At 34.2% G+C, this 22,840-nt stretch overlaps 1 long non-coding RNA gene across 1 annotated transcript in view; it reads right to left on the bottom strand.

Moving 5' to 3' along the window:
* Positions 1 to 6,247: 6,247 nt before the first annotated feature.
* The window catches only part of LOC145999676 (uncharacterized), a 146,483-nt gene continuing 129,890 nt past the window's right edge, over positions 6,248 to 22,840 (bottom strand). The window contains exon 2 of the long non-coding RNA XR_014443426.1: positions 6,248 to 6,553. This is a non-coding gene — a long non-coding RNA (uncharacterized LOC145999676). The remainder of the gene's footprint in view (positions 6,554 to 22,840) is intronic.

The following is a 22,840-nucleotide window of genomic DNA, read 5'->3' as shown; positions in this document are numbered from 1 at the left end:
TTAAACCACTTCATGAATGTCTCGATAACTCTGTTGTTGTATTTGATGATATTATATTAGAAAACCAAAACAAGGTTAGAATTTTTTTTACACAGGGCCGACACAAAAACATAGATTGCTTCTACCTGGCGCAGACTTTTTCTAAAATACCAAAACAGTTGATAAGAGACAACAGCAATTTTATATGTGTGTTTCATCAAGACCATACCAACCTCAAACACATACATGATGAATATGTAGGTGGTGACTTGAGCTACAATAATTTTTCTAAGTTTTGCAGTAGGTGCTGGAATCAGGATAGTTATGGGTTTGTTACAATTGATATGACAAGAAAACCTAATAGTGGTAAATATAGAAATAAAATTAACGATTTTCTAGATATTGAAACATATAAAAATAACCATGAAAAGACCAATTATTGATGATCTTAAATTAAGAGACTATCTTGTAAAAAGATTTAAGGGATGGAAAGTAGAGAACCGAGGTATCTATGAACAACACAAGCGCACAGAACAGCCGATTATTGATGCTATTAGTGAACTAGGTAAAAATATTAAAAATTGTTACAGAGCAGAATCAAAATTTGATCACAGAGCTTGTACCAGTAGCTGCTAGGAACATATTAGATTATCCAATCACCCCACTTTCTAGTATTCATACACCTAGTCCTGTTGCTCCTCGAAGAATTGAAGCTACTCAGGATCCTATTGAATTGGGTCTTCTTGCTCAAAAATATTTAAGTACACCTAAAGACAACAAAGATGAGGTTTTTGGTTTATATGCCGACACAGAACATGATGGTAGCATCATACATAGAATAGGCAATTTTAGAGTAACATTTATGGGAGATGATTTGATAGTATATTCAGAATCTCATCTTGGAGAAAGAGGTGGTTTTGTCAAGTATCCTGGAACACCTGGATTATGGGAATTGATGACTAGGAAGAGACCTGGCAACTATACAGATCAAGACTATGAGCACTACAAAGAAATATTAATAAAATCAGATGCTCTATACCAGAACAATGATCCCACACAAAAAAGAGTTAAGTCTAGCAGTGGAGCAAAATACAACAACTCAATCAAGCCCATATAGTCACAGATCAAGACAGGTAGTGGGATCAAACAGTACAACACATTGCCTAAAGAATTTGTCTGGGTTGACGATGTCAGGAAACTTGTAGATAGGTTGCTGGTGATAGCTGGTGAAGAAAATGCTGGTAACCACAATTTTTACAATGAAAAAGTTGGAATTATGGACATGATAAGCACCAAGTTGTCTAATTTTATAGTTAATGACACTAAGGGGATTGGATATCTTATAAAAATTATTAATACTCTACCACCTAAATTTTGGAATATTTCTGAGGGTCGGGGGCTAGTTAATGACATCATAAACAAGTTGCCATTTGAACTACATATACCAGGCTATCAGTATTGTGGTCCCGGTACCAAACTAGACCATAGATTAAACAGAGGTGACCCTGGTGTTAATCCTCTAGATGCTGCTTGCAGAGACCATGACATAGCATACAACACACATACCGACCTTGACAAGCGACATGTGGCAGACAAAAAAATAGAAGAGTCTGCTTTTGGTAGATTTGTAAGCAAAGATGCTTCTTTGGGTGAGAGAATAGCAGCGTTGGGGACCACCATAGCTATGAACACTAAACAAAAACTGGGGTGGGGGTTGTAATATATTAAGTAAATTAGTTACAATTTAATTGTGATAGTTAATCCCAGAATATGTATATAATAAACCAAAAATGAAGGCCAAGGGTGTTATGTATCAGATACCTTATGCAGGTCTTAAATCTCTTAAAACTATTGATAGTCTTCTAACCAAAAAACAGCGCAAGAAGAAAAGTTCTTGTCTTGCCAAGGGACATGGTATGAAATTATTACTTAGTACCCCACAATTAAAAAAATTACAGCAATCTAGAAAAAAATCACATATAGGTGGATTCATATTTAGTATCCCAGCTATTTTAGCAGCATTGGGGGCCGTGGGGAGCTTGGCTGGGGGATCAGCTGCTATAGCAAAAACAGTAATAGATGCCAAGAAAAATAAGGCAGAATTAGATTAACAAAAGCGCCATAATCTGGCTATTGAAAAACAAGGCAAAGGTGTTAAGAGAGCTATGAATAAGTTTAAAAAAAAACAAGAGCCGCTTACCAACCAAGATATTGAAGCTTTAATCAAACCACTGGGCATCAAAAATTTTAGAGGAGTATACATGTCCGATTCTTTACCAGAACAACCACTCAAAAAAGAGTGTGGCATAGTTAATTTGGATAAGTACAAAAATCAGGGCACTCACTGGATCTGTTATCTTAAATATTTAAACAATGAGGCATTTGTGTTTGATTCATTTGGAGGTGTTCCACCTGAAAATTTAGTAAAATATCTAAAATCAACTAATCTTTATTATAATAATACCCGTGTTCAAAATTTCAAAGATATTAATTGTGGACATTTGTGTTTATCTGTTCTTAAATATCTGTCTCAAATAAATAAACCATCAATTGAAAATTTTCAAAAAGCTTTGTGGTATCTGAAGCATCATGGGAGTATTCCATCTCACCAGCCAAAATTCAATATTAAAACTTAAACTACATGATGATATAGTATATCCCAAAACAATAGCTCTTAGAGCATTCTATGGCATGTACTTGATCCCTAATATTACACACCACAACAACAAAATTGCAATTGGTGACCAAAAAATTGTCATCACTCCAGGCCAGTATAATTTGTCTACTTTAAATGCTCAGTTACCTAGAGGTATATTGTTAACTCAAAATTCTGTTACTCACAGAGTAGAGATTGTGTCTGCTACAGAAACAGTAGATCTGGGTACTATAGGAGAGCTATTAGGATTCGAGAACAACACAAAACTTGAACCAGCCATTAAACACACTGCTATTAATATACCTAAATTCATAGCCATAGAAACTTTGAATATTCACTGTAATGTGGCCGAAGGTATGATCACCAAATCAAATGGCATAGGCACTCACAAACAAACTGGTATTATTGCAACATTTAAACCTAACTCTGAATTTATGGAACCGATCATCTATACTCCATCACCAACATTATATTTTCCTGTGTGCCATAATAGAATCGACTACATTGAGTTGATGGTCACTAATGAAAAAGAATTAGTTGATTTTGCTGGAGCCACAACAACTGCTATCATAGAAATTAATATTTAAATAAAAATACATACAAAAAATAAATAAATAAAATAAAATGGAAAATATTGAGAGTTATGAGCTACAATCATTCCCCCCAAACCGGAGGACCTTTGCAAATTTAAATCAAGCCAACACAGAGATTGAGGTTGACCTTGATGTAGGGTATGGCTTTATACACCCTCACAGGCAGATCTTTATATTAAATTTCATGTTGTAAAACTCGATGGTACAGATTATCCAGCTAACACAAATATAAGATTGGTAGACAATTTTGTGCCACATCTGTTCTCTGAAATTGAGATTAGAAAACATGGTGTTGTTATAAACAGAGTAGACTATCCTGGTATTACATCTACAGCTTTGGCCACACTAAAATTATCTAAAACTGAGGCCTCATACTACAAAATAGGTGGATTTGAAGCTAGTGATAAAATAATATCTAAGAGTCACACAGTATTGTTTCCTATGCGCCTGTTACCTGGATTCTTCTCAGATTATAAAGAAATTATGTGGAAGGGTGGTTTAAGAATTACATTTAGAAGAGCTCCCAATGATAATAATGCTTTGATGAGGTATAGTTCATTAAACTCTACTGGGGCAGCTCTGCCTAATACCCTACCTGATGAAGGCAAATGCCTTATTCAGACTATGGAGCTAAGAGTTCCAGTAGTTGAATATGAAGCTAGTTATGCTCTTAAATACAAAGCAGATATACTAAAAAATCCACAGGTACCTTTACAATTTTATACATATCAATGTGTGCAGAAGCCTGCCACTGGTAGCTATTATGAATTTGATGCTACAAATTCATTCTCCAGTATACAATATGACATGCCAGATTTTGTGGTAGTACTGTTTCAAACTGGAAGACACAATAATCAAGAAAAAAATTCTAGTAAATTTGATAACTGCAACATCAAAAACATATATCTTAAAAATAGCAGAAATGAGGTATTTCCTAGAGAAAGTTATAATTTAAACATGTCCAAGGATGATTTCCTCAAATTATATGAGGCATTTACAGCATTCAAAAGGGTTACAATTGGGAATACTGACATGTATTACTCACCAGATGAATTCAAAGCACAGAGACCCATGTTTGTCATCAACACCTCAAAAAGAAAACAAGTTGTGGTTAATGACAGGACAAACATTAAAATTATCTGTGAATTCCATGAAACACTCCCTGATGACACCATATGTAGTGTTATTCTTATAGGTGAAAAATCATATGTTTATGATGTAAGAAATGAAAGAGTCACAGAGCAATTCTAGAAGAGTTTTGCATATTACATTGTCTTAGTATTAGATAAGCAAGTTGAGCCTAGTCCTAAATTAAAATATTTAGAATGTTACAAGTCAACATATTAATTCTCTGAACTTAAACCGGAAGTGGACTGGAAGTGAACTGGAAGTGGACCGGAAGTGGACCGGAAGTAAATATGTGTGTGTGTGTGTGTAGATGTGTGTAGGTGTAGCTCATAAGAGCATTTTGGATTAGTTTTTAGTGTAGTTAAAACAATATTGAGAAAAGCCATATTTTTAACAAATTTATAAACAGCAATTTTAGCAAATTTAGGTTTTGTCACATCAATTTGGGGGCGGTCTTCTTTTCTCGGAAGCATTTTTTTACAAAAATCGTAGGTTTTACACAGTAACAATAAAATTTTATAGACATTTTGCCTTAGTTTTAAGTATTTCTATACAGTCAAAACACCTCTTCATTTGTCGGCTTTATAATACCGTAAATCACACTACTTTTTCCTCCTTCTGTTCTCCATGGCCGACCAGTAGCAACTGAAAAGTGTCACTTTTGTAGCTTGGTTCCGTACAAATCAACTGTATTTTATGACAATAGTAAAAAAGGTAAAAAAAATGTGCTCCCCTGTGCTCCCTGAAAGTACATTACTCCCGTAATCATTTAATGGTGATTATTAGGTTCTAAGATAGGAAAATAAAGGAAGTCAAATATATATATATATATATATATATATATATATATATATATATATACTGATCGTGTAAAGCGAAAAGGGAATGTAAACACATTTCTCTTGATTTAAAATTCATTAATTTTTATAGGCAAAAATTGCAAATATTTTGTGTAGAAAAATACACAAACTACTAATCATGTTAAAAAAAATAAATAGTGGCATTATCACTAAACTGAAAATAAACATGGTAGCTCATATTTTTCCAACTATCATTAAAAAACTCCAAAATTCAGCTACAAAGACTATAAAAATATTTATGTTAATATTTTAAGTTACAATTATAGAATACATCCAGAATGTTCTATTTTCACTGGAAGAAAAGTTACTGTAATTAATATTAGTTTCATTAAGAAACTCAACAAACATTTCCATAGTAGTTACAGTATCAGAAACAAAAAAATGTATATTTACGTATATTATTATTTGCTTTAATCAAACTGCTCAAATATTTTACGGGAACATTTTCTAGAAAAAGCGTTTCTATAAATAAACATAATATGTATGGTTCAAAAATCAAAAAGCAAATTTAAGCGTGTTTTTTTTAAAAAAATCGATTTAAATAAAAAATCAACAAAAATGTTTTTTTTAAATAAAAATCATGATTTTTATCCACCATGCTTTTGGAAATATCAAAAGGTATCGAATGGTCCGTATTCTTAACCCAGATAAATAAAGAAGGTAGTCAGTAATATTTACAGCTCATGAATTCGGTGGTATATAAATAATTATTGTAATTCTTATTTATTGTAGAATATGTTCTATATGTATCCGTATATCACCATAAATATGTGTGTATGTATATTGTAAATATATGTATGTGGAAAAGCTTATGGATAGGGTCAACTGGGGCGAATAGGGCCACTTTTAAGAAAATCACCTAGAACTACTGTATTGAATCTTTTAATGTAGGATTTTTTTTACAGAAATATAATGAACCATATGTCTACTACAGATTTTACATAAAATTTTGCATTTCAAAAATTTTATAATGTTATATAATATAAAAAAAGAAATACATGCATTGGCCCTATTAACCCTACCATGTCCGACTGAATAGCGCAACTTGTAAGGTGAAAAGGACCACATATATTTTATGCATATAAACTGCACCAATCATACAAAATCATACATAATGTGGAAAATCACACAAAGTACAATATTTCAGAAAAGAAAATTATAAAATGGCAAGATTTGCATGCTCATAAGTGCTAATTTTTGGAACATTCCTTTTCTTATGTTCCTGGATTGTTGTGACAACGTCCGCAAGTAAGCATTCCTGCTCTCATTGCCTGTTCTGCTTTCTTTACGTCATATTCACTCCATTTCTGCTGTGTTTTACGATTATATTTCCCCATCTGAAATAAAAAAGAACGAGGAAAAAGAACATTAGTTTTATTTATCAACGTCAGGCCAATTACATACATTTCACATTTTAATCAGAAAAGTGGCCCTATTCACCCTGATTTGTAATATATAGAAAAATGAGTTGGCAACTCTGCTTTGGTTCATTTCCGATAAGGAAGAAATTCATGACAAGTTGTCTGTCTTTGTTGAAGCTAAGAAAATTAAAGTTCTATACTTTCAACAAAACATCAAAGCGTAACAAGAATGAATACATGACAGAAATATTAATAATAGGCCATATTTCGTAACACTTGCCTTCGATTGTTGATGAAGACTGCTGCCCAACACAATCAGCACTCAACGTTCACGGAATCCAACTGGGCAATAAACATGTACAGACTCGCAGTCGACCGACGGTGTGGCGCCGGCTTTGCCCCCTCACTTCTATAACACGTAGGACTGATTTATGTTGTGAGTGGCCCGATTCATCTGACGGCCCTATTCGCCCCAGTTTACCCTATGTGTCCTATGTGTACGTATTTATTTTCATTATTGTTTCTATTCTATTATGGTCATATTTATTCTGAACAAATCTAATCTACATATGTATTCATGAGAAATGTGATAATATTGGTTGTGGATTTATGGATAATTTATATGTGTTTTGTGCACATCATTACTTTACGTTATATAAGTTTACTTATGTTTAGTTATAACTACAGTATGTAACATTCTTATTCGTACACACGAATTTTGAAAGAAAATGCTTTAATATCTGAAAGCAAAGACACTCTTTTGAAATTGTTCTTTTTACAATTCAATAACAAATATCATTAGGAACATAAAATCTTACCCAAATTCTGTATAACCAATGACAATAATAAATTAAATTAAACTGAAAGAGAAACATGCCATTTTTTGTACAACTTTTCTATTCGTACACTTAATAACATAAAAGAAAGAAAAGTATATTCAGAGCAAATTGACTGACAGTTCTAATACTTTGATGCGTATCCTTTGGCTTTAATTACTGCTTGACACTGTTCTTCATAGAATTAACCAGTTTCCGATATGTTTCAGAGCATATTTTATTCCACTCGGCTTGCACAACAGTTTTCAACTCTTGTTTGGACTTGACGCCTGCTTTACGGACTCGCCTCTTCAAAATTGCCCATATGCTCAATGGGATTTAAGTCTGGACTTTGAGCTGGTGTTTGTAGTAGTTTGGGTACATTCCATATTAGTCAATTTATGTTAACTCGCGCCTTATGCTTACTGTCATTGTCTTGTTGGAATCTGTAGATAGGCGGCATGTCCATTTTTTGGGTACTCTGCTTTACATTGTTCTTCAATGTGTCCAAATAGACATATGCATCCATGATACCATCAATAAACTGGATGGTACCAACATCTTTGGACGACATACAGCCCCAAATCATCAATGACCCACCACCGTGTTTAACTGTTGGAACTGTGTTAATATGATCATTGTCTTTATTTGATTTTCTCCAGACCCTATTTATCCCATATGACTCGTATATATTAATCTTGGACTCGTCTGACCATATGACACTATCCCAAAATTCCTTTTCCTTGTGGATGTGCTCTTTCGCGATTAAAAGTCTATTCCTGCGATTCACTTTATTTACATACGGCCTCTTTCGTGGTATTCTGCCATGATATCCATGCTTCCACAAGGCAAGTCGGACAGTTTGATCGGACATCATCTTGCCAGCAACATTTTCTACTAACGGTCGTAACTGAGGAACACTTAGTCGGGGGTTTTCTCGCACTCTTTTTAAAATAATGCGTTCATCACGTTTATTCAACCTTCTCTCTTTTGGTTTTCTCGGCACATTCTGTGTTCAACCTTCGTCTCTAAATTTGTTTACTATGTAGTATTAAACTGTGGAGTGATTTATTGACTGTTTGTCCAATTTTTCTTAACAAATAACCTCTAAGAGCCAACTTTATAATTACATCCTTCAGAGCGGAACTAAGTTCCTTCACCTTGCCCATTTCGAACACGCTGATAGATAGACGACTGGCCTACAACAATACTTACGCCAGCATTCCGCTTGACGGGGAGCGCGGCTGCATGTTCAAACTTGTTACGAAGTTGCAAACTTCACGAAATCGCCCGAATAGCGGTGGCTCTGTATGAGAGGAAGATTGAAACTCTTACCTGTACGAATAACAATGTTGCATGAAACAGCGTGTTTTTCTCTTTTCACACAAATTATATGCTCTGTTTATACACTTTGAACATACATTTTTATTGACATTTGTTGGTGAAACCTTCATTAACGTTAATTTCCAGGTACATATGAAAATGATTATATTTACTAGTAGATATGAAATTTTTTCCTCGGAAATTCTATGTGTACGAATAACATTGTTACATACTGTATGTAGTATGCATGCATGCTATTTAATCTCACTTATATTCATATTCACATTATTTATATTATATTAATGCCTCTGTAATTGGAGATATCCTTTCTCTGTAGAAAGCAAATAAAAAAAAAAGAAAAATATGTGCTTAAGGTTACAAAATCACACATTGTAAGCAATAATTTTGAACAACCCTGTATTTTACGATAGGCTGAGTCCATCTTCCATAGCTAAATAGTGTGAGAAGGAAGACGCCAGTTTTACCATGCCACGAAAACAGTCAAGTCAATGTCGGGGCTTCCCCTTGCCTCCTCCACGCCCCTGGCTCTGCAGGGTTGCCACACTTTTCACTTCTAAGATGCTAAGTCACTTCGCGTGTTGTACGTATGCGGTTGATTTTGTAGGTTGAAATTGTTGCTCTTTGGCAACGCTGTAGGTGGGTGGCGTGACCTTCACCTGACTGTTTTCGTGGCGAGAGCTTTAGTAATGCAAGGTATTGTTCGTAGTCATACCACATGACACTCTATGCGCCAGTCTAGAATTCCGTCTCACCACGTTGTCTGAAGCGACAAAGCGAAACATCAAAGTGCTCGGAAAACGACCAAAATCAGAGCAGCGGGGTTCATGCGAACGTAATTGACGTCATTACGGTTGCGGACGAATACTAATTAGATTTTCTTCTCTCACTTCCTGGACCGCTGCAATTCCCGGGCATCAAATGACAAGTCTTCCGCAAACCACTCTCTAATGCACCGTTCACCTATGCAGCAGGAACAAAGCCGCTTTGAGTCGGTCTTCCTGAATTCCTCCTCATATGCATGTAAGCTTTAATTAGCCCGCAACTCCAAACAGGCACAATGGAAAATCAAACACATCCGCACGGACAGGGGTCACTCTGGGGTCAGCGGATGATTTAGAGGTGATGCGGCACCATACGCAAGCGGTCGCTGGAAAATTACACGCCGCATCGAATCTCCAATTGATGGTGAACAGTGGTTCATAACAGAGTCCCTGTTCTTCGTGGCAGATACTATCGTAGCTTGTTTCGTGCCACCTGAGGTCTCTATTGTCGAGAATATATTGTTCGCAAGATAGTAGCATCGAAAACACAGACAGGTGAAACTATTCTACACCTTGTATTGCATATATTACTGTCTACAAACTAGAAATAATCACGGAAATATTAATGTGCCGTCATTAGCAAGTTTTCAAAAATTAGTTTAAGCTCTTTTATTGTTTGTTGCACAAACATTGGTGTTGTCTTAACATACATTATGTTTTTTTTACAAGAAATATGCATGTATGTGCTGATATTATTGTAACTGGCAGGGCTTCCTTCTTCCGCATCCATCTCCATTTTCTCAATGAATACTCTCTCCTCCTCTCATATTTTGTACATCAAGAAAATATATGATACATTACGCGTTTGCAATTAGATCATAGCCTCAATTACATTAGAAACAACATTTAACGGGACACATGTTGTTTACAAATGTGCAACAGTTCCTATGTATGGGAATCTGAGCCTACATTTCATTTCTCCAACGAAAGCACGGTGGGTTGCGGATTGCTCGCGAAATCTGTGTACATTAAACTCAACCTTCCATGCAGTATTTCACACAATTAATAACAGACAAAAATTAGTGTCCTGTTTTCCAACGCCAGAATTTCGCCTTTATTGTGTTATGAGCTGACAAACGAGAAGCTTCTTGTGAAATGTGTGTTGCAAATTCCATCTCCATGATCAATTCGTAAAATGGTTGTGGAGGGGTGGAGGGCGAAATTATAAGAATAAATATGCTGCATGAGTGTAAATGACCAAATATTTTTCCTTTACTTTTTCTCTGCACAAAATAAACACCGCGGAACCCAAACTAAACTAAACTCCGTGAGGCAACAGAACACTAAGGGCCAAGACCTGCCAATGAGCTTTTTGGAAACCGCAAGCTCCCCAACTGTCCTCACGACGTTGCTAAATAGGGGCTTATGGCATGCAAAATAATAAAGATAGAGAAAATGTTTCACGGTCGTATTGCAGCTGTGGTGAGGGACTCTTAGTATATAAGGACAATGCTTCATAAAATAAGAATTCCAGCCAACGTGCGAAAATATTAATAAGAATAAATAATATTTGCCTTGAAGATTGTAGATTAGTCGGTGGTAATCAGTACTCCGCAAAGCAACTGTCCGGCCGAAATGGTGTGCGACTCCCTACCTGCTGTCATGGATTGGATTGGATTGGATTGGTTGTTTCAAGTCCACTTTATGCACAGAAAGGCTAATAGGGACTAGGCTTACCGTTTAATGTTGGATCCGAACTACTGTACCATGTGCCTCCACCGGCTATCGTTACCGGGCCCTTTGATTACAAGTGAACGACGTTAATGGGCACCAGTACTTATTTGAATACATGCTGAAATCAATGCGAATAAACTGTTACGTTACTCGGTTCTATCGCTGTAAAAAATTACTTTCGTTCCTTTCGCGGAGAACACATTTTTGTCTTTCTTATATATGTATATTTGGTTGTAGCTTTTCAGCTATGCACCAGTTACATTTGTTTTACATTTGATAATTTTACAATTTCATAATTTTATAATACAATATTTTCTCTTACAATATAGTTGGTAAGTACATATATTATTTTCTTAGTCGAGTTCCTCAAAAGTGTTGACACGGCGTATGCCTCATTATATCTTGCTTCTTTTAGATCTCTTAAGAAATACTCACGTGTAGTTACATTAAGACGAAATTCAGGTGTTCATTCAGTTGCACCACACTGACAGATTGGGGATTGTACAATTTTCCTAGTGTACAAGTCTTTAGGGGCTAGGGTGCAATTTAGCCGACATGTAAGAAGGTTTGTTAAAGAATTTCTTGAAAGATTAATATCTTGATACCAAGACATTAACAGCCTACGCTGAGGCCACCTCAGACGTGAGATAAACCTTAAGACATTGGATGAAATAAAGTAGCATCCACACTACTTTCAATGTTTCCTGTCAATCAACACTAAATACACCTTCAACTGATGTTAGTTCCATATAATTCTCTGGGCCTCCCCGATGGCGCAGTGGTAGCATCGTCGCCTTGTAATCAAGGGGTCCCGGGTTCGATACCCGGTGGAGGCACATAGTGGTTCGGACCCCACTTTCAACTGTAGGTCCAGTCCCGATTAGCCTTACTGTACATAAAGTGGACTTAAAACACAAAATCAATCAATCAACCAATCATATAATTCTCAATCAGATAGAAAACACTGAATCAGGTAATAACAATATTAATCTCGAAAAAACTTTCTTCAAATTAAACTTGTTCAAATCCCACAAAACATAATCATATTTGAATCACCATACGTCATAATCTCTCTTAGCAATGGGGAAAAAACACTTACGCTTAGTCAATAACCATTAGGTAGATTACATGATTGCGTCATAACAGATTTGACGTCCTAATGTGAGAAAAGTATTCTGATTCTAAATTTATCATTTTAAATGTATTACTGAGTCAGGCGGAGGCGTAACAAAACAGAGTAACGATCCTCTAAAACTTATAAAGTCTGTACATGCATATCAAATGTCCGTGTTTGTGTTTCATATTTCCTGAATTATAGACTTGTATAATAGGGACTGGCTCGAAAATGAAATGAAATTTCCATTAATTTGGCCACATATCAGAATATATGACACACAATTATATAAAAATAGACTCCTTACGTCAGGTAGGTAGCGCACGCAATGCTGTTGTCATATGATCCCTTGAGAAAAGAGAAATGTACATTTCTGTCAAACTTTAAATGTTGAAGAAATGTTATTTTTCCATCTTCAGTTGTCTATTTCTATTGTCATGCTCTAGTTATAGACTGAACTTGTCGCTTTTAAAATTTCTTCTGAGGCAGCAATGATACTTATCTCAATATTATGTGCATGATTCCATGACATCTAAAAACAATAATTACTTGTCTTGAGATTAATATGATTGTCTGTCACTCAGTGGTGTATTTGTGATTCTATTTTCAGGAGGTTTTTGGGGGGAAGGTTATGCAAGTTTTTGTATGTAACCAGCCAATAAACTAAACTAATACCCTGCGGTTCTAAGTATCTTATCAGTGGTTCTAACCTGAGATATAACTAATATTAAAATCTCATCAAGTGATTTATAATTAAGATTTCTAAAGTCACTGAACTAAGCAATATAATGAACAAAATATAGTAGCAATGTCTATCCCAGAAACACAAACTTTTCCACTCCTTACGCAGAATACTAGGATCAAATATCTAACTGATCAGAAAATTCAGCCCTATAAACAACCTTTAGCTCAGTATTATAATCTTATAGTTAAATAAAATAATTCTTTCTAGAAACTGCAAAACACTTAAGCTTAATGGTTACATATTTTTACAATGTTACACATATTGAACTTCATTTGTTAAATCAACAAGAATTATAAAGGATTCATTCATACTTTATTGGTTTTAGCTGTTATACCAGCTCTACACCAAGTGTCCTAAAAATATGTCATGCATGACACTGTTACACAAATTACAAATTTTGAATATATACAGTTTTCTTATACATAATTTATCTACATCATTATCATACAAATCTAAAATTGATAATAAATACAATTGTTATATCTGGTGACTATATCAAGTTACACATTTTGAATATTTACAATTTTCATATGTCTATATTAATATCATGAAAAATCTACAAATGATAAACACAATTGTTACATCTGGTGATGATATTAGACAGGATAAAGAAGTTGGAAGAGGTATTCCTTTTTTTATTAGATTCTTGAATAACATCTCCCTTCGAGTGGTATAAAGTGGACATTGAAATATAACATGATGAGCATCTTCCTGATGTAGATTGCACTTGCACATAGGTGAATTTACTAAATTAATTTTATATAAATGGTGATTTAAACGTATGTGACCTGATCTCAATCTTAGTATTAAAACTAAAAACTTTCTGGGTATATTAAATGTATAAAACCACGGAGTCTTATTGTTTAAATTTAGTACATTTTTATATGAATGACCCATATATGTAAATTTTTGTTTAACCCATATCTCCCAATCTTGTTGAATTTTGTTTTTAATTCTTGGTAACATATCTGTATATAATAATAATATATTCGTTCTGTGATCCATAATTCTTGCTTCTTTAGCATTTTTATCTGCCAGTTCATTATAATGAAACCCTGAATGTGCTGGTATATATGCAAAATGAATTGTCCTTCCCTCTGTAGTTAACTTACCATACAATCTTATTATGTAAAGTACAGTGGGATCCATGAGTATTACCGTGCAAATTGTCCATGACTATTTTCATTAATTTTTCTCTTACATCCTATGTGTTTTTAAGCGATGGGTTTTTATGTATGCTGGTGAAGAAGTTGTCAACAGCTTGTTTTGAGTTTTCTTTTAATTCTTGAAGCTCTTATTGGGTCAAATAAAGTGCACGAACATGGTGATGGACAATTTGCACGGTAATACTCATGGATCCCACTGTACCAATGCTGATACCTTATATAACTTTTTATATGAAGATTGCATACTGTACAAAACACTTTTAGCATCTGTTAATATTAATATCCTTTTATCTGGAATGTTATTAATGTACATCAATGCACGATATATTCCATATGCTTCTGCCGAGAACACTCTCCAGGTAGTCTAAACTTTTTAATATTTCCATTTGAAGAGTCAATAAAAGCACATCCTACTACTTCTTTATTTTTTGATGCATCTGTGTATATGAATCTATAATTCTCCCAATTTTGTAAATATAATTGAATATTTGCATAACTTGTTAATGAAACATTCCTTACCGGTATTTGATCATATGAAATTTCATAAATTGGATGTTTGCTATGCGTTATTATTGTAGAAAATAAATCTTGAAATTCTATTTTGCATTGTAGGAAAGTTGAATATTGTCCCTTTATTTTGTTATCTTGATATAAAATCCATTGGTCTTGCATAAGTTTATTTACTGGATGTTCTTGTGTTTCCCAGCACTTGAAAACGAATTTATTTGTAATCCATTTGCATCTATACTTAAAAGCTTCTTCTATGGATTCTAAATAAACTCCTACATTGGGAGCTGAATTCATGAGACCCAATGATGTCCTCAAGACTTTTCTTTCTAAACTATCTATCTTAGATAGAATTCTTTCTGTTTCATTTCCATATATGCTGCATCCGTATTCTAGCTTAGGCCTAAAAAAGTTTTTGTAAAATAAAAGCATTATTCTTGGGTGAGCACCCCAATTAGTATTTCCTAAAATTTTAAGCATGTTGAAAATTTTTTCACCTTTAGCTTGTAAATACCTTATATGATCCATCCACGTTAATTTTCTATCAAAATTAATTCCTAAATATTTTATTTTATTTTGAAATGGAATACCAGCAATTTGTGTCAACGTATTTGGATATTTATGTTCACTTTTGTTATTAAAACATACAGCTGCTGACTTGTTCTGTGATATGATAAAGTTCATTCTCTCCAGCCAACATTTCACTTTATAAAAATTATTTTCTATTTTCTGAATACCTTCATATAGATTACAAAATGATCCTAATATACACGAGTCGTCTGCATACTGAATTATGTTTATTGTAGAATTATGAAATTGAAATATTCCTCTCATATATATATTAAATAATAATGGACTCAGTGGACTTCCCTGAGATAATCCTTGTGAAGTGGTACGGGGCCCACTGAGTGTGTCCTGAAACCAAAATAATATTTTCCTATTTATCATCAAGTTCCATATTATCTTCATAATTATTTTCGGAGTATTTGTCTGATTTAACATATCAATTAATATATGAGGATCAACGCTATCATATGCACCTTGTATATCTATAAAGTGAGCAAATGTATATTGTTTCTTATACATTGCATTTTGAACATGCAATGTTAATGTTGATAATGCATCAATACAACCCTTGTTTAGCCTAAAACCGAACTGATAGGGATAAAAATATTGTTCTTTCTCAAAATACCACTCGAATCCTTTTAATAATAATCTTTCAAATATCTTCTCAATTGTAGGAGCCAACGTAATAGGTCGATATGATTCAGCTTCTTTCGGATCTTTAGTTGATTTAAGTATAGGTAGTATCAGATGTGTTTTCCAGTTTTGTGGCACATTTCCACTTCTCAGAATATTATTATAAATATTTACAAGTACTTTTAATGCATTGTCCGATTGATGTCCTTTCATTTCATACGTTATTCCGTCGTATCCTGGAGCACTTGATTTTATATTACTTAGAGTTTCTCTTAATTCTTGCAATGTTATTTTTGAATAAAATTCATCACTGGAACTTATATTATTTATAATCTCGGGTTTTTTATTTCTTACATAACTAGGTGTAAACTTTTTTTCAAAACGTTCTTGCCAAATTGTTGTTATAGGTGAAACACTAGTTTTATGTCCTTTTTTAAGAAAATTTATTTTTTTCCAAATTGTGTTTGTTTTAACAGATGGTGATAATGATTCACAGAATTCTTCCCATGCTTGCCTTTTTGCTTTATTGAAGATACGTTTTGCTTTAGCTATTATTTTTTTTAAATGTATCCAATTATTTGGCAAAGGTTGTTCAGCAAATATTTCAGACAATCTTATTCTTTCTTCTTTTGCATCTTGACACTCATCATTCCACCAACTTATAGTAGGAAAGTTGTTTTTATTATTAATTTTCTTCCGTTTAGCTACAATATCCATTGCATACGTTATTAATTGTAAATAACGTTGACACGTTATGTTTTGTTCCTGTTTAATATCTTCCATTGAGATATAAGAGTTAAAAATTACAGAATATAATTCCCAATCGATGTTTTTAACCTGCCACCTTCTAATTGGTAATGAATATATTTTAGGTACTGAGTGTGCACCATTTAACAGTGTAATGAAAATTGGCAAATGATCACTACCCCTATTCACAAAATCTACTTCCCAAAACAATTTATTTATTATATTATTTGACACAATAGTTAAATCTATGGCTGTTGGTGATTTACCATTCCATGGATAATGAGTAGCTGACCCATCGTTCATGAAATGTAATGATCGATCACCAATCCAGTCCGAAATACTACATCCTAATGCATCTCTATAATTACAACCCCATGCTTCATGATGAGCATTCATATCACCTGTGATAATGACATTGTCGTGGACATAATATAATAATTCATTAAAGTGTGTTACTTTAATATGTTGAGATTTATAACTCGATGGAATATAAATTGAAACTATTGTACACTCTAATGTGTTCATCTTAATTTTCACTGCTATTAATTCTACATTAAATAATTTTATCAACCCAAATGATTCTGGTAATGTTACTCTCTTAAATTTTATACTTTCATGTATATAAACCTACACCTCTTGTATCTTTAGTATGTACCACGAAATTCGGACAAACTCAATATACCTGGATGATGCTCATCTATAATTTGTAATACTTCTAATCTTCTAGCTGTAAAATGAATTTATATTCCATTGCACTATAAAAGACATACCTATTTATCCTCTTTTACAAGTTTAACTTTCTGATAATATTGCAATTATCTTTCCTATAATTTGTTGCATTGAAAATAAAATCTTCTGTTTCTTCCTGGAATCATTTAAATCACGAACTGATTCAATCATGTCTGGTAAAAGGTCCAATAATGACTGATATATTTCCTTTTGTTTACAAGAAACTGATTTACGATCCGAATATCTTCTGCAATTTATATTGTCCATATCTTGTTCTTGATTACTATAAGGGGATTCTCTCAAATATACTGGATATTTGTATTTTATTTGTTCTTTTTCTGTGTCTGATGAGGATGAAGAATCCACAATCACATCCTTTTTGTTTTCCCGTGGGAGTTGTACAATACGTCTTGTAGTCGTTTTCATAATCTTCTTTGGAGGTGATGTAACAACTTTGCTGTATTGTACTCTCATTTTTTGACCACTATTCTCTTTCGATATTTTCTTTTGTTCCGCCATTTGAGTTACAAAACTCGCACAATAACTCTCTCTGCCCTCCTTGCAACTATCACTTGTTGGTGCATTCTTCTCATTCACATAACTCTTTTTGATGGAAGGGAATTCCAATCCGCTTCTTCGAACAGTTTCATGTTGAAATTGATCCCTAAATAATTTAATTTTTTGTTCACATGATATATTTTTTGAATTATTTCCCGTCACCATACCTTTTGCTTCATAGTATAAGATGTTTTTCTCGGCCATAATAATTTGAATTTGCTTTTCATCCTGATATTTTGAGCACATTTTGTTGCAAGCGTTATGATCTCCTTTGCAATTTATACATGTTTCACTCATTTCGCAGTTTCCTTCGTGATAATCTTGGCCACATTTATAACACAATTTTTTACCCTTGCACTGTTGACCTGTGTGAGCAAATCTGAAACATCTATTACATTGCAACACTGGTTTCACACGTGGCACTACCTCAACTATTTGTTTTTCAACTGCTATGTATTGTGGTAAAACTGTCCCCTTAAAAGTTACACATAAGACTTGAGTAGGTTCAAGCTTAAATGACCCATCATTCCGCCATATTTTCTTCTTCATTCCTTCCATCTTAGTCACTAGCACTGGGCTTTCTATACTGCTTTCCAAATATTGCATTTCAAATTATGTGGGTATTCCAAACACAAGGCCTTCCTTCTCCACTAAAGATTTAGGAATTCTGGCATTTACTCCTAACTTGTCTAATAACACTTTATTTTCCACAAAGTTATTAGCTTCTTGTGACGTGTTGAATAATGCTCGAACTCTATTTCGTCCACTTTGATCTACATACTTTACTTTCACATTATTATCCATCAACATATATCCAACTTTAACTGGATGCAAATTTCCTAACTGTTGGTTTCTACTTTCTATTATCACTAAATAGGGTTCGTTGGCACCTATGTCATACTGGTATATTTTTTCTTCATGATTGGTAGTGTGTTCCATCCTAGAACTTTTGTTACCCATTTCATTTTGTATTGTATTGTTCTTTCTTTTATTTGGCCCATTTACTTTCTGTGAAATGTCCATAACATAATTTACATAATTTTCTTCATGTTTTGAATCAGATGATATTATATCAATATTATCACTGGTTATAGTATTATTGCATATATCACTATGTCCGTCCTGAACAATATTGCTTCCCTTTTGATACATTATGATAAATAAACGAGACAGTTAAAGCACATCTCTAATACAATCCAAAGGGATATTGAACTTCTTAAATTGTAATCGATTTGATTATTATCAATCAACTTTTGTCCTTTTCTATCACAATAGATAATAATCTAAACACTACTTAATCTTACTACACAAGTCCTTCAATTAAATCCACATAACATTCGATTCAATCTAGCGAATAATCTTGCTTATTGAACCAATACGCCATTTTTCCAATTATAAAGGAATAAATGAAGAAGAAAATGTACAGAAGATAATGTACATACAGCTCAATTGGCAGTTTCAGCCATAATTGCATTTCATATTACAACACAGGCTTTCAATAAAAAAAGAAGATACATTTAAACTAAACATATTACATTATTTGATAGGATTGGGCTCGTCTCAAACCAAGGTCATTAAATTTCATGATACCATTTACACGTAATGTAGAAACGGTGAATACGAGTAGCTATGTTTACGTTCTAAGAAAACTCATATACACGAAGAGCTATTCAAGCAGTAACTAAAACTTCATCCAATTTCTGTTGCCCAAGTACAAACCTAAGTCCATTTAACATACTTACAATATCGACACTATGCCCAGAAAAATTAAGTAGAAAATAGCCTGCTGGAATGCGATGTACTCTGTTGTCTCGGCTCGGTGAGGTCGGTTAGATGCAGAATAATGTTCTTGAATTCACAAGGCTCCATACTTTTCGGCAGGGAAAATCTTTGATGACTGGACCATTAAATATCAATGATGACAGAGTTTGAATTAGCACCAGATTCCCCACGTTTGTCAAGATGAGAGTCACCTTGCTGAAACCCCTCTCACGTTCAGCTGAAGATACTGAATGATGAATTAGGTTATTTTACTTCGCTTTTTTGCAACTTTTGGCTAATCGAGACGATGAGGATAAGTAATGATATGATGAAATTGATAAATGGACACTCACAAAAAACTAAAATGCCCAGGACGAGATTGGAACCGAGATCGCGGGGGTCATAGTGCGGTGTGCTAACCACTCTGCCTCGGACGGAAAACTGCTGAAGATACTGGAGCAAGAGTAATTCTCTTTAAAAGCTCTTTCAGCACATTGCCCAGCGTATTATTTTTGTACCACTTGTACTCTCGAAACTTTTTTATTGTTAGTGGTAGAGTATTGTCCGAGTTGAAAGTGATTTTCACATTACATTTTTATTTTGTCCAATACTTTACAACATTTTATGAGTTCACTACTTTGAGTCCAGATCTTCCTATTATATTGTGAACAAGACCTTGTAAGAACTGTTTTCTGAAAACTATAAATTGTTTCTTCTCAACGTTTGAAGAAACTTCATTGCCCTTTGTATATTTTTTTCCATAGCAATGTTTCAATGAAACACCTGCAACATTCTTCATTGCACTTAAAGCTCTCATATTGATATCAGTAATCGAGTTTACATTTTCAGCTACAGCACTTGAATATCTCCTTTGCAAACATAGGCACAAAATTTTCAAAACGTCCAAATTATCTCGAAAGAAACAAAGTTGAATAACAAATAACTACTTCACCATCAAGTCATGTAATTCGCCGAATTTAGCTCGATCTCTAGATGCATAAGATTTGTCATTGTTTCGCGCATGCAATGTCCGACTTTCCTACTAGAGTAGAAAAGTCAGACATCACCAGAAGATACTGCTGAAAGAGAAGATGCAGCCCATTGAATGTCAAAGCTACACCTGACTTTCCCGAGTTCCACGTTCAAGTTCGCAACGGTTGCTTCCAAATCTTTTTGTTTCTGAGATTAGTTGAAAACAGTTTGCATAATGAGCCGATGAATTATTTTGATGGAAAGGTTTTGATTGAACATGAATGGCGTCATGATGCCTGGAGTAATAGTCAGGATAATCTGTGTAAGGTTTTATGTTGTCTTGCATCTTGTCCTTATATGTATGCCCCTATGCAACAGTGACGACCGCGAAAAAAATATAACAAGTTGGAGTTGCGTTTACTGCGTCACTGTGATATGGTCCATGGATACTGATCAGAATCATATTCCGAAGATTAAGACTTTAATCATTCATCGCTTCATGTCGCCGTAGCATCCACTTAATTTATCTATCATCTAATACGTAAATTCTTCTGCCCCGGATCTTTTCCTCGTTAACCAATCCTTCAAGTACGTCTTTCAGCAGGCAGTAAGTATCTTCTTAGACAGTGCCTCAGCCTGGTTCCTTTTCTTTCTTGATCACTTCCAGCATTGATCTTCTATCACCAACTTTTTCTAACCAGTTTTATTTCTTACTCTTTCTGCTCATTTCACACGCTCTATTTTTCGCCATAGCCATATTTTCAAAGCTCTAGTCAGCCCCGTTAGATGAACAGAATTATTTCATTCTGCACTTCCTGCATTTTTCTGAGTCAGATATTGCCAGAAAATTCATATCTTAGTCATGCTACAGAAAAGTTTATTTCTTGTTACATATGCTATAAATCAGGGTGGCCACCATAGGACCGTGATAAAATTCAAGTATAATACCCGGTTTTCAAGGCGAACTTTCCAATAATTCAAGGGTAAAAGCAAATGATTCTTTTTCTATTTTAACCTCTCACCACAAACACAGCTGCACACACAAATATAAAGTATTAACAATATTAAGGGTCAGTGTGATTCAAATGTGTCCATTCAATTTAATAAAGCGGTATCTAATATATAAAAATGGATGTATGAGTGTGTGTATGTGGTGCGTGCGTTTGTTCCGCCATAACTCTCGAACGCCTGGAGCGATTTCGACCAAACTCGAATCTCAAAAGAAATACTGTGGGGGTAAGACACCTCTGGCACCCCTAGGGGTTGGGGTGGGAAGGGGGTGATATGTAAAAATAATCGAAAACGACCGATATTAGTGTGGAATCCATAGTTGTCGGGGTCGCTAAGATGAATAGTAACACTCCCAATGCCCTTCAACTCCACGTTCATCACCTATCGGCATTGGGGTGAGAGGGGGTAAAAAGTATAATGTCAGAAATGACCTACATTAGAGTCGAATCCACACTTTTCGGAGTCGCTGAGCTAATTGGTGACATTCACGATGACGTTCAACTCCAATACACCCCTGGCACCCCTAGGGGGGTGGGAAGGGGGTGATACGTTAAACGACCTATATTAATGTGGAATCCATAGTTTTAGGTGTCACTAAGATGAATATTGGCACTCCAATGCCGTTCAACTCAATGTTCATTTTACACTATAGTTAGAATTCATTATTTTCCTGTTTAATTAATGCCCGGGTAACGCCGGGTATTCAGCTAGTACATATATAAATAATTAATTTAAGGCGCGGAGTTTGCATTTGCCATTTACCATACTCTGACTCGAAGTACATCTACAAACACAAGTCACAAATGTCAAGGGATATAGTAGTTATCTACGAAAAATTGTTAATTACACAATAATTTCAATCTAAAATTTACTTATCAACTTAACTTCAATATTTCTTGCAATAATCTTCCGCATGTCAGGTAGATTATTCTGCAAAAAACAATAACAAAGTAAACGGACTGAAAGAATATGTTCTATTTTCCACGGAGTTTCTTTTCCTTCCTTGATAAAAATAAAAGTTAAACTGAGAGAAACTTGCGTCAGGGCATTTATAAACATGTATAAATTTAATGGGATTTGGAATAATAAAATGTGCAAC

This window comes from Lepisma saccharinum, chromosome 1, assembly GCF_977018435.1.
Source record: "Lepisma saccharinum chromosome 1, izLepSacc3.1, whole genome shotgun sequence".
Lineage (NCBI taxonomy): Eukaryota > Metazoa > Arthropoda > Insecta > Zygentoma > Lepismatidae > Lepisma > Lepisma saccharinum.
This window is presented reverse-complemented; position numbering and strand designations above follow the sequence as displayed.